The sequence below is a fragment of the Mus pahari genome, chromosome 19, assembly GCF_900095145.1.
Source record: "Mus pahari chromosome 19, PAHARI_EIJ_v1.1, whole genome shotgun sequence".
Lineage (NCBI taxonomy): Eukaryota > Metazoa > Chordata > Mammalia > Rodentia > Muridae > Mus > Mus pahari.
In genome coordinates this window covers 78565161-78577445 of record NC_034608.1, presented here as the reverse complement: position 1 = coordinate 78577445, position 12285 = coordinate 78565161, and the positions used below count along the sequence as shown (strand labels likewise).

At 36.5% G+C, this 12285-nt stretch overlaps 1 pseudogene; it reads right to left on the bottom strand.

Moving 5' to 3' along the window:
• Positions 1 to 9116, bottom strand: part of LOC110336272 — a 24626-nt pseudogene extending 15510 nt beyond the window's left edge.
• Positions 9117 to 12285: the final 3169 nt, after the last annotated feature.

The following is a 12285-nucleotide window of genomic DNA, read 5'->3' as shown; positions in this document are numbered from 1 at the left end:
AGGAGCCATTTGAAGGGTAGTATGAAAAACTAGTACAGTAAAAGCTTAAAAGCTTATATATATATATATATATATATATATATATATATATATATATATATAGGATCTCAGTGAAGAGTCCAAATAATGGGGGAGACAGAACTGTCTTATTACCAAATGAAGCTTCCAGTAACAGTATTAGATCATATATAATTAAGTTGTTTGCCAAAGGAGTCATTTATGAACCCTTAAACAACACAGGATGTTGTCAAAGACTATGAGTTTTTTTCTACAAACTGACAGCAAAACCTTTTTGCTGAAGATAACACTACACATCTAATGGAACACAGGGAACTCCAGCTGCTCCTCCATTGGACTCTCACCCCTGTATTCTACTGTTTTTGGTAGATGAAGGCACTCTCTGTGTTACCAAAAAGAAACATACACACCAACCTAGCCAATTTATTATGGTGTCATGACTACAAGTTATGATAATGTATTCGTGGCACAAAACTTGCTGTAGTAATCTATAAATATCTGGTTTGGCTGGAGGTCCAGACAAAAAGCCAGAGACCTGATAGCCCAGAAACCTAGGGTAAAACCAACTATTACTGTTATTAAGCAAAACAAAAATGAGCAAATATATAACTATAAAATTACTCCTAATGACATACACTCCTATGTCCGTACCTTGCCTACGCATCATCAAAGAAGCTTTGGGATCATATGGGAAAAAGTACATAGGCCCACACCAAGATATTATGCAGAGAATAAGAGACCTTAGAACACTTAGCTTTGCGTAGGATTCTTCCATCAAATCCCTCCCAGAAAGGCCTCAGGGAACATGGTAGACTCGACAGTTGAAAAAGGGATAGAGCCTGAGAAGAGGAGGACACCAAGAAAACAAGGCTATCTCTATTTATATGATCAAACCACTATGAATTCACAAAGCCTGGGGCAACCTTCACAGGGCCTATATGGGTCTATACTAGGGTCATTGCGTATTTATCTTCCAGTTTACTATTTTAATAGAAGTCCAGTGTGTGTGAACAAGTATATCTCTGTCATGCTTTCTCTTTTCTCCTGTTCATTTGTTTTGCCCAAATTTCAAAGTATTAGTTTACATCTTATTATTATATTATATTATATTATATTATATTATATTATATTATGTTACATTAAATTATACTATATTATATTCCCTTAAGAGTTTGTTTTCTAATTAGGGACAGAAATGTAATGGATTTGGATGGGAAGATGTATGCTGTGTATTCATTTTCATTGAATTTTAGAATGTTTTAATTCCCTTATTTTGTCTTTTATTTTATTTTATTTTATTTTATTTTTTTGGTCATGACTGAGTTTTCATTGAGTAGAGACTTTTTCAATTTCCATAAGTTTGTTATCTTTCTGTTGTTTCTGTTGTTGATATCCAGTTTTAATCTCTTGGGGTTCGATAGGATGCAATATTTCAATTCTTTTTTTCTCCATTAACACTCGCTTTGTGTTTGAGTACATGATCAATTTTGGAGAAAATTCCATCAATATCTGAAGATTGTGTTTGGGTAAAATGTTCTGTGTATACCTATTATAACCATTTGTTTTATAATGTCTTTTATCTCCAATATTTCTGTGTTTGTTTGTGTCTGGGTGACCTGTCCATTGAGAATATGTGCTATTGAAATATTTTTCAAAGTTTAATTTAATTGAATTATTTTTTACTTGTTTACTTTATATCCTGCTCATTGCACCCCTCCTGGTGACCCATCCCACAATCTTTCCCCCATTCTCCCTCACCTTCACCTCTGAGTGGGTGGAGGCCCCTAATTATCCCCCATCCTGGCACTTCAAGGGTCTGTGAGGCAAGGGGCATCCTCTCCTACTGAGGTCTTGGTAGTATAGGGGTGAGTTTAGCTGTCTTCCAGAGGATATTAGAATCTTTCACTGTCTGTGTTTATCCTTGATGTTGAGATATGTTTCTTGGATGCATAAAAGGATGAAGCCTGGTTTTACATCCATTCTTTCAGTCTGTTTATTCTTTTCTGGGGAATTCAGACCATTGATATTCAGATAGATCAATGACCAATAGATGTTAATTCTGTTTGTTTTTGTCGTTGGTGGTGGTGGTGGTAATGTACGTGCCTGTGTACAAGCATGCATGAATGTGTGTGTGTGTGTGTGTGTGTGTGTGTGTGTGTGTGTTTAGTTCACTTTTTAAAATTTTGGTGGTATGATATCATTTATTTCCTGTATTTTCATGGATGTAGTTAACCTCCTTAGGTTGGTTTCCTTTTTATCACTTTCTATAAGGTTGGATTTGTGAGCAGACATTGTTTAAATTTGATCTTATCATGGAATATCTTATTTTCCCATGCATGGTGAGTAAACAATTTCTTGGATATTATAGTTTGTGCTGGGATTTGAAGTTTTTTTGAGTCTGAAGCATATCTGTTTTTCCAGGGCCTTCTGGCTTTTAGGATCTCCATTAAGAAATCAGGTGCCTTCCTAATAGGTCTGCCTTTATGATACTTGCTCCCCCAGCCCTTGCAGCTTGTAATATTCTTTCTTTGATGTATGATTACTGTTTTGATTATTATGTGAGGAAGGGACTTTCATTATTGTCTAATCTACTTGTTCTGCATGCTTTTTGTACCCTAATAGGAATCTTGTCCTTTAGGGTAGAAAATATGTCATTTAGATTCTGTTGAAAATATATTCTGGGCTGTTGAGCTGGATTTTTCTTTCTTTCTTGATGGCTGTTATTCTTTGGTTTATTCTTTCATATTGTCTCAGATTTCCTAGATATTTTTTTGTCAGGATTTTTTTTAGATTTAACATTTTCAGTGAGAGATATGTCTATTTCTTCTATATCTTTAATGCCTGAGATTCACCCTTGTGTCCCCTGTGCTATGTTGGTGAATTTTATCTCTGTAGCTCTTATTTATAAAACTTTTATTTCCAGAATTCCCTCTGTTTGCCTTTTCTTTCTTGTTTCTATTTCCATTTTCAGGTCTTAAACTGTTTTATTCATGTTTTTGCAACTTTTTGTTTGTATTTTCTTGGCTTTTTAAGAAAGACACTTTTATTTTCCCCAGTATTTTATTTGTGTTTTTCTGGCTTACTTTGAGGGATTTATTTATTTTCTCTAGTGCTTTGTGTTCTCATGGATTTCTTTAAGGGGTTTATCAATTTCCCCTTTAAGGACCTCTATCACCTTCATACAATTACTTTCAAGGTCTTTTTCTTGTGTTTCAGGAATGTTGGGATATTTGGGATCTTCTGTGGTAGAATAACTGGGCTCTACTAGAGACATATTGCCCTTGCTGTCATTGATGTATTCGTACACTGGTGTCGAGGGGGCTGGGTTTAGGGTGATAGTAGGTCTTGGAGATGATTTGCCTGTTTGTCTTTGTTGGATGGGAATTTTGTTTCTTGGTTTCTGTTTTTTTTTTCTCTGTATTTTCAGAGAGTTTGATGATTGTGAGTTGCTTATTTTACTGACCTGCTCAGCAGCTGCCAACACAGGTGATGCCTGTTGGTGTTGGAGGATAGTTTTCTCACAGGTATGACATCTCCTCAATTTCCAATATATTTTTAGATATGTCAAGATTTTACTTTCTAATTAAATTCACTATGTTTACCACCAGACTAACTACATACATTTTTTTCAACTTTTAAAATCAGTGAAAATGTGAAGTCACAGTTCACTAGAAGTTTCAGTTAAAATTTCATGGAATAGTTTCCTCTGTGACTAAGTTCTCACATTGATTCTATTATTTTCAGATGATTTTCAGACAATATGAAATGAAAAATAATTTTAATTACTTTTTGTATAATAAATGCCCAGAATTGATTTTACTTTCTAATTATATCGGCTAATACTTCTGATAACATGCTGAATGATTATGGAGGTACAGGTCATCTTTGCCTTCTTTATGAACTTGGGGGCAAATGTAACCTGCTTTTCCCATCACATTTAGTTACTTATTGGTTATTTTCATAGCTTTACCTAATTAATTTGATATTTCCCTCCATGTTTCACATGGTTATACAAAATTTTTTTTCCAGCTGTGGTAAAACTTGTTCAAAAACAATTGCAAAACACATGGTACAAAAAATTCCTTTATTACTTCACTGTAGGTTTAAAACCATTGCAATAAGGACTTATAATTTTTCTTTAATAAATCTGGATAACTAATGTCTTTTCAAAATGATCATGGTTTAAGTTATTAATTATGAAAGAAAATACCAGACTTCATTTTTTAAAGAACATGCTCGTTTAATGGAATTTATTTGAAATTAAAGTATCTTAGAAGGAATTAAATATTGAGGGAATGGATCTCAACACCCCTTTTTATTATCATTGTTACAATGATGATGTTGATTATGTTGGAAAATAGATTTTCTGATTATCAAGATGAACATTAGATATTTAATAAGATGATTTAATGTAATAGGAATCTGAAACAAATGTTACTTAAAGTTTGCATATTTTGCATTTGTGACCAGTGATGTTGCTCTCCAAAATTTAGACAATGGGTGCAAGCCTGGGGTTGTATTGTAACTCAGTAAATAAAGAGAGTTTTAGGTTGCCGAAAGCCTTTTGTTAGATTTCACAACTTTCATAAAATGCATGTGGTACTATCAACCAGTTTCTGAATCTTCCCCTTGAAGTGGCCCATTGTGATATACACCTGGATGAAATGGAGGGAGGGAATCTTAGCTGGATGCCGGTCAGTTCAGGCAGGGTCTTGGTCAAATGTGTGGGTAAAGGACACACACACCAGGGAATAGCTTGGAGATCTGGTTCAGTTTAATGGAGGGGGAAGAGGACACAGGTGTTGGAAGATGCTTCATCTGCATATTCAGGGGCTCTAGGTTAATGAGCATAGGACCTTATAAGGTTAAACAAGGACAGAAGCCGGATAACTGCCAGGAAGTAAATTCTCATTAGGGTTGATTGTGGGGCAGCCGACTTTATGGCATTAGGTTGGGAGGTGGGAGGAAGCCAAAGCATGCTATCCTCCTTTGAGGTATTCAGGATTGAAACTCTCCTGGACACTTCACCCATAATGGCCCCACATGGCACCACAGAACCAACATATGGGAGGTAGAGGCAAGAGAACCACAAACTCAAAGTCATCTTGGTTTTATAGAGAGTTCAAAGCAAACTGGACTACATAAGAATGTCTCAGGATGGGGGTTAAAGACATCAAGGAAGAAAACATTTTAAGTTATCTACTTTAGATTATACTAATTTAATGCATTGCTCAAAGAATCTTATTTCCTAAAGGAAAGTATCTTCTAGATTGCCTTCCAGTTGCATATTTGGGCTTTGTTTGATTTTCCTGCTCTTATATGCAGATTTTTGAAAAACATTAACTCCAATGTGTTTCTGAAGCACTTGTAATAGAGCCTGTAAAGTGTCAAACAATTTTTTTTATCATAACTCATCTACAAAATATTGCTCTTTCATCCTTGTTCACATGTTTTAAAGAATATTTTATTATGTTAACATTCATACTATAAATCACGGGATTCATTTTGATGATAATTTAAAAATTGGTCCATTCCAACTCTAGCATTTTCCTGCTGATGAACTTTTCCTCTCAATTCCAGGGATTCTGCTTCATTATTTCCATCTTTTAATGATTTTTTTTTTTTTTTTTTGGTTTTTTGAGACAGGGTTTCTCTGTATATCCCTGGCTGTCCTGGAACTCACTTTGTAGACCAGGCTGTCCTCAAACTCAGAAATCACCCTGCCTCTGCCTCCCAAGTGCTGGGATTTAGGTGTATGTAACCAAGCCCAGCTCTTTTAGTGACTTTTAATGCATTTATTCCCCTAAGAGGCAAATCATTGTTCTGATTATATTGATGCACAGCACAGTAGTCTCCTGCTTGACACAGCCTTTCTCCCCATTGCCTGCAGTACATGCTACTGGGTATGTGATGATGACAGAAGAGAATTCAGGTCTGTTGATTGCTAGCAGATCAACTGCTGTTTATACTTTCTGGCTCAGTTGGCTCAGGAACTTGGGCAAACATGACTTTCATAGCCATGATTCTGAGGGGATCATATTTTCTGCAGTCCCTCTAGCTGGTCTTCTCTTCACAGACTCAGGAGAGGGCTTCTCTCCTCCTTGTTATATTGTTCTGTCCTGATGTTTCTGCTTCTCCAGATCATTTCTTTCTATCCCATGAAGTAAAGTCTTTAAAGTTTTTTTCCTATGATTTTATGCCAGTTTCCTAATTTCTTAAGCTTCCTGACCTCTGTCAGTATTTTTGTCAATATCACAAATGTTCTAGACAAGTAGACTACTTAAGAATTCTCTTGCAAAAAGCTTCAAAAGACTTTTTAAATTCTGGTTTTGCCTGAAAAAGAAAGGATTTGGGGGAAATAGGGTAGGTATTGAGTCCAAATTTATCTGTGTAGCTCTGCTTTCCAGGAAATTTTCTTTGTAGATCAGACTGGCCTTGCATTCAGAGATCTGTCTGCCTCTGCATCTAGAGTGCTGGGATTAGAGATGTGAGCTGCCAGGTTTATAAATCAAAAGCAAATCACGCATTAACACTGTATGACACTTTAACAACACAGACAGTAAACTGTTAAAGCTGCTTTTTAAATTATCGTAATGCTATAGTTAGAATTGCACTCTTTGGATTTAAGACAAAATGCCAAGAAAAAAGGGTGTTAGGAGTATAGAGAGATGTTGCACAGATTAATAGTTCTACATATTGTTCCAAAGGACTTGTACTTGGCTCCTAGACCTCACATGGCATCTCATAAACATCTAATCTAGTTTATAGGTATCTGATGCCTGCTTTTAGACTCTGTGGGCAGTAAGCAGGCAGGTATGTAGCTCAGAGACATGCGGAGAAACAAAAATCCATATACATAAATATATATGTTTTGAGCAATGGTATCTATCATAGAATAACTATTATTTATTTATGTTACTATGTGTCAAACACTGAGATACATTTATATGCATATTATTTTGATGCCATAAAGATTCCACTGTACAATTAATCTCTATAATACATGTATAATTGAACTGAAACATTTTGCAAATTGTCATTTCTAGTCAAATGTCTATAGCATTACTTGTCAGAAGTACATTTAAGAGTTTACAATATTGAACCTGATCTGGTATTGGGTGAGGGAAAAGTACTGAATCCCTGAGGGTCAGTGGAAAGAATGTAAACAGGCAACCTCAGGAAATAGGAGGTTGGGGGAACCACCAGAGTGTACCAGAGATCTGGGAGGTGAGAGACTCCCAGGACTCAAAGTGAGGAACCTTAGATGAAATTCCTGACAGTAGGGAGAGGGAACTTATAAAGCCCACCTCTAGCAGGAAGACGGCATCATGGGGTTGCCATTCACAGTCACACCTCTGACCCATAATAGTTTCTGTCTAAAGGAATTACATGGATGGAAATGGAGAGGAGCCTGAGGAAAAGAAGGTCCAGTGACAGGCCCAAAGTGCGATCCAGCTCAAGGGGAGGTCCCAAGGGCTGACACTATTACTGAGGCTATGAAATGCTCACAAAAAGGGATCTATAATGACTGCCCTTCAAAAGACCCAACAAGCAGCTGAAAGAGTCAGATGCAGATATTTGCACCCAACCAATGGACAGAAGCAGTTGACTCCTGTTATTGAATTAGGGAAGGCTGAAAGAAGCTGAGAAGAAGGGTGATTCTGTAGAAGGACCAGCAGTCTTAATTAATCTGAACCCTGGACATCTTTCAAACACTGGATCACCAAACAGACAGCATACACCAGCTGATATGAGGCCCCCAACACACATACAGCAGACAACTTCCAGGTCTGTGTTCATTCAGAGATGAAGCACCTAACCATCAAGAGACTTGAGGCCCCAGAGAGTTTAGAGGTCAGGTGAGGTGGGGGTTGGGGACATCCATGTGGAGATGGAGTGGGGTGGGCAGGAGATGTGGGATGTGGAACAGTCAGATGGTGGATGGGGAGGGGTGGAGAATGGAATATGGAGTGTAAAAAATGAATTACAAATAAAATTAAATTTTAAAAGTTTATAATATTTATTATTGTGGGAATAGACAGAAACAAATACGTATAACTTATAACTAGCCCACATTCAATCAAGCACATAATTGGACTAGAACACATAGTTGGACTAGAACATAATTACACATAATATGCTACAACTATCCCTTTATCATCACAAATGCATTATAAATTTAAAATAGGTGGCAGTGTCCCTTGGAGAACATTCTTCTAGCATCTCAAACTTAGTATGATTAATATTGATATTCTCTCAATTAATTCCATTTCATGATAAAGACATTTAGGAAAGAAAACATAAATAACTGTACAAACACATTCTTAAAAATATAAGAGGAACACTCATGTAAATTATCACCCTCTTTTCTGCAACATGTCATGCGCCCTTAATTGATATTTATAACTTCCTTTTTCGACTATGTATTCTGTATTTTCTCCACCCTGGTAAGCACTTCAGCTGATCTTGACTCACTGTAGCACCAAGAGATTCCCTAAAAGATCTTCTGTACTTGACACACAAACTTTCTTACATACATTGCAGAGAATCAGTTCAATTTCCCCATGTTAATATGGATCAATCACTGCTCCTAACACTGTTATTCCTTTCTTAATCTGTTGACTCCAGAGCATCAGAAGACCAAAGTGACCAGGGGATGTTTTGATGTTTCCGTTTCAACGTAAAATTTCTTATAGCTCTTGTCAGGAGCACTCCTCCTTCTGGAACAAAAATCTAATAGCCAGGAGAAATTAAGATCAAAGGATTAGGAAACAAACATTTTCCCAGTGAGTCACTAGGGGTAGTAGTGAGTAGGGTTATCCTCCTTCTAATCATTGATTCCTGGACCCACAGATCTGGGCTATTGGAAAAACTACCAATGTTGGACACTGATTCAAGGCATATACCTTCCACACATCACTAATAGCTTCTTGAAAGGCCCTTACATCTTCAGTAACAGTGGGGAACATGTTAAGTCCAGTGTATTCTATGATCATGTGCCCACTGTCATACTCCCTTGACTGTGAAGTGATTTCCTTGGTCAGAAGTATTACTATGTGGAATATCATGATGCTGGATAAGGCATTCTGTAAGTCCATGGAGGGTAGTTTTGGTAGAAACATTATGTGCAGGAAAGGCACATCCATAAACAGAATAAATATCTATTCCAGTAAGGACAAAGTCTTTTCATGGAGGACTTGGTACAATTACTCAACCTTCCACTAGGTTCTTGGCTGATCACTACAGGGAAGGGTGCTATATATGGGGCTGATGTTGACAGATCTGGCACACAGCCACAGCTTTTGTCTGGTTAGTCTTGGTGAGTGGAGTGCATGTTGCTGAGTGCAAGCATTACCCCTATCTCTGCCACCATGACTATTTTGTAATTAATATCTGTGTTTTCTGTTGGTTTTATGTAGCCCTTGTGAAAGTGTCACAAACTACATTTGAGAATATCTGCTCTTGAACCATTATGAACCTTTGACTAATGCCCTCACTGTGTAATGTAAATTTAAACTAAAAATGTAAAGTGTTCATATTGGGAAAACCCCAAATATCCTATTCTTCGCACATTGTTAGAAATAAAGTTTTCACATTTCACATGATCTTTAAAATAGCTATTTAAGTTATGGACTATGCATCTTAGATACAAAAAAAACAAGTACATAAATACCTGATAATTAAAGCATCTTTAATATAGCATTCTTAGAATCTCAACAACAAGAAACTATTATGTTTGTTGAGCACCATTGAGGAAGTGAATACATCAATCATGGGTTGTACTCAACATAAAATACTGTGTGGTATTCAGAGATGAACATCTTCAGTTCTCAGAGTAGAATGATCCTTTCCCCGTATTCCTGGAGAAGAAAAGGTCTAGCTGCCTAAAATTACATTGAAGACTTTGTAAAGTAGAAAATTCAAATTTGACATTAAAAGTTGAGAAAACTTTGCAGGTCAAATCAAAGGATAAAATTCACAGTCTTCCAAACAGAGTTTATGTTGATGTACCTGACAACTCTGGAGACTCACCCGACTTAATGTTCTGCAGATTTGTCTGGCATTAAAAGACATTTAACGGTCAAAGTAACTGCTGACTTTGCATAGTCAACAGAAAGAAGAATGACTTTTTTTTTTTATAACCTTCTACCTATCTCAGTCAGTAACACACTTAAAAACATCAACGCTCAAAATCATAAAACTGTGGCAAGAAAGGCTTCATTATTCTACGTCAATGTGTGTGTGTGTATGTGCTTTAAAATATTTTGTTGTCATATTGTTTAAATTATAGTTCTGTAAATCCAGAATCAGTGTAATTCCACTTGTCAACAGTGTTCAGAATGGTTAATGTGCACCTAGATTCTGGTGTTTAAAATTTGTACTAGCTACTGACTGAAGAGCAGAGTGTAAGAAAGATGGTCACTACAGAGAAAAAGCAAGCATATATAGAAGCTTCTTTGTGCTTATTATACATACTTACTTTTGAAAGTTTTCAATAGAATTGTGAAGTATGCACAATGAACTGATACCATAATTTATTATGCAAATTAATTAAAATGTAAAATTTTTAAATCTTTTGTTTGCTCAAAATTTGATTTATTATGCTTTGGAGTTAAAAAAAAAAACATTCTACGTGCATAGGTTTTAAGAGTGTTTCAAGAGTTAATAGTGTCAGATCATATAAAGGTCAAGGCCCCATCATTCAGTTATCTGTATGTTAATGATAGCAAAGTTGGAATACTTGAGCTGGTAACTTACTATAATCTTTTTAGTCACACTTCGTAGCACTGTAACTTGTATTTTTTCTGAAGATAACCTGGGGATCCATCATGTCTCCAGACACCAAACCCAACACTGTTGCTGTGGTCGAGAGGCACTTGCAGAGAGGAACCTAGTGTGGCTGTTCCTTGGGAGGTCCAGCTAGCAACTGACCAATGCAGATGTGGATGCTTGGAGCCAACCATCAGACTGAGCTCAGGGAACCTAGTGGGGGAGCTGGCAGAAGGACTGGAGGGGCAGAGGAGGATTACAACCCCATTGGAAAAACAACGTAGGCTTGCCTGACCACCCAATTCTCCCAGATATTAGACTGCTATACCTAGGAGTGTACCTGGAGGGATCCATGACTTCACATACATATGTAGCCGAGGATGGCCTTGCCTGACATTAGAGGGTGGGAGGCCCTTGGTCCTGGGGAAACCTGAAGCCTCAGCATAGGAGGATGCTGGAGCGATGGGGCAGGAGAGGTTGGGTGAGTGGGGGAGCACTTTGTCTCATACAGACAAAGGAGAGAACAGATGTGGGATGGGGGGTTGGTGGAAGGGTAACCAGGAAGTAGGATATCATTTTTGATGTAAATGAGTGAAGTGAATAATAAAAAATTTAAACATGAGAGAATATTATTTAAAATGAAATACCCATGTTTCACTTATGTTTTATATGTAAGGAAATTAAAATTCTTTATACATACCTAAATTTTTCTGTAAATGATATTTTAAAAATTAAGAATATAGATATTGATGCTATAAATCAGTGATGGGGGACAGACACAGAATTTAAAAGCCCTGGGTTCAATTGCACCACTAAAAGAAAAAGCAGAGAAATTATTCTTATGTAAATTAATGCACCTGATAATCTCATTGCAAATTCTAGTGATAGAATGCATATTTAAACTGTAAACCTTTGTTAGTATCTCAGCTCAACTTGAAGTGTTTGTCCCCCCCCCCCTCCTCCAATCAACCTTGCTAATCTGTTCCTATCATGGAACATATACCTTCATGATTCATCATTAAAAAAGTCTATCTTTCCTTTTTTATTCCTGTATTGCATTTTACTAAGAATTTTATATAGTGCTTTCCAGTTAAAATGACTTGCCTTAATTAGTGTTCACTTTACTGGGATAGCATTCTTTGTTCACAGTTATTTGCTGTCAGAGCTTGTAATATATTATTCCATAATTTTGTGACTTTTATGGTGGCTGAGGTATTTCTGATATTTATGCCTTTGTATGTAAATGTTTTTTCTCTCATGTGGTATTTAGTTTTTTAATACAATGTCTAAAGTTTGTATTTTTTTATTCCATGATTTAAGGAATTATTCTCATGTCTACTTCAAGATCTGTATATACCTTGTGTATGAAATGTTGATTTCTTTTTTTTATACTTATTTTATTAGATATTTTCTTCATTTACATTTCAAGTGCTATCCCGAATGTTCTCCTATACCCTCATCCCACCCTGCTCCCCTGCCCACCCACTCCCACTTCTT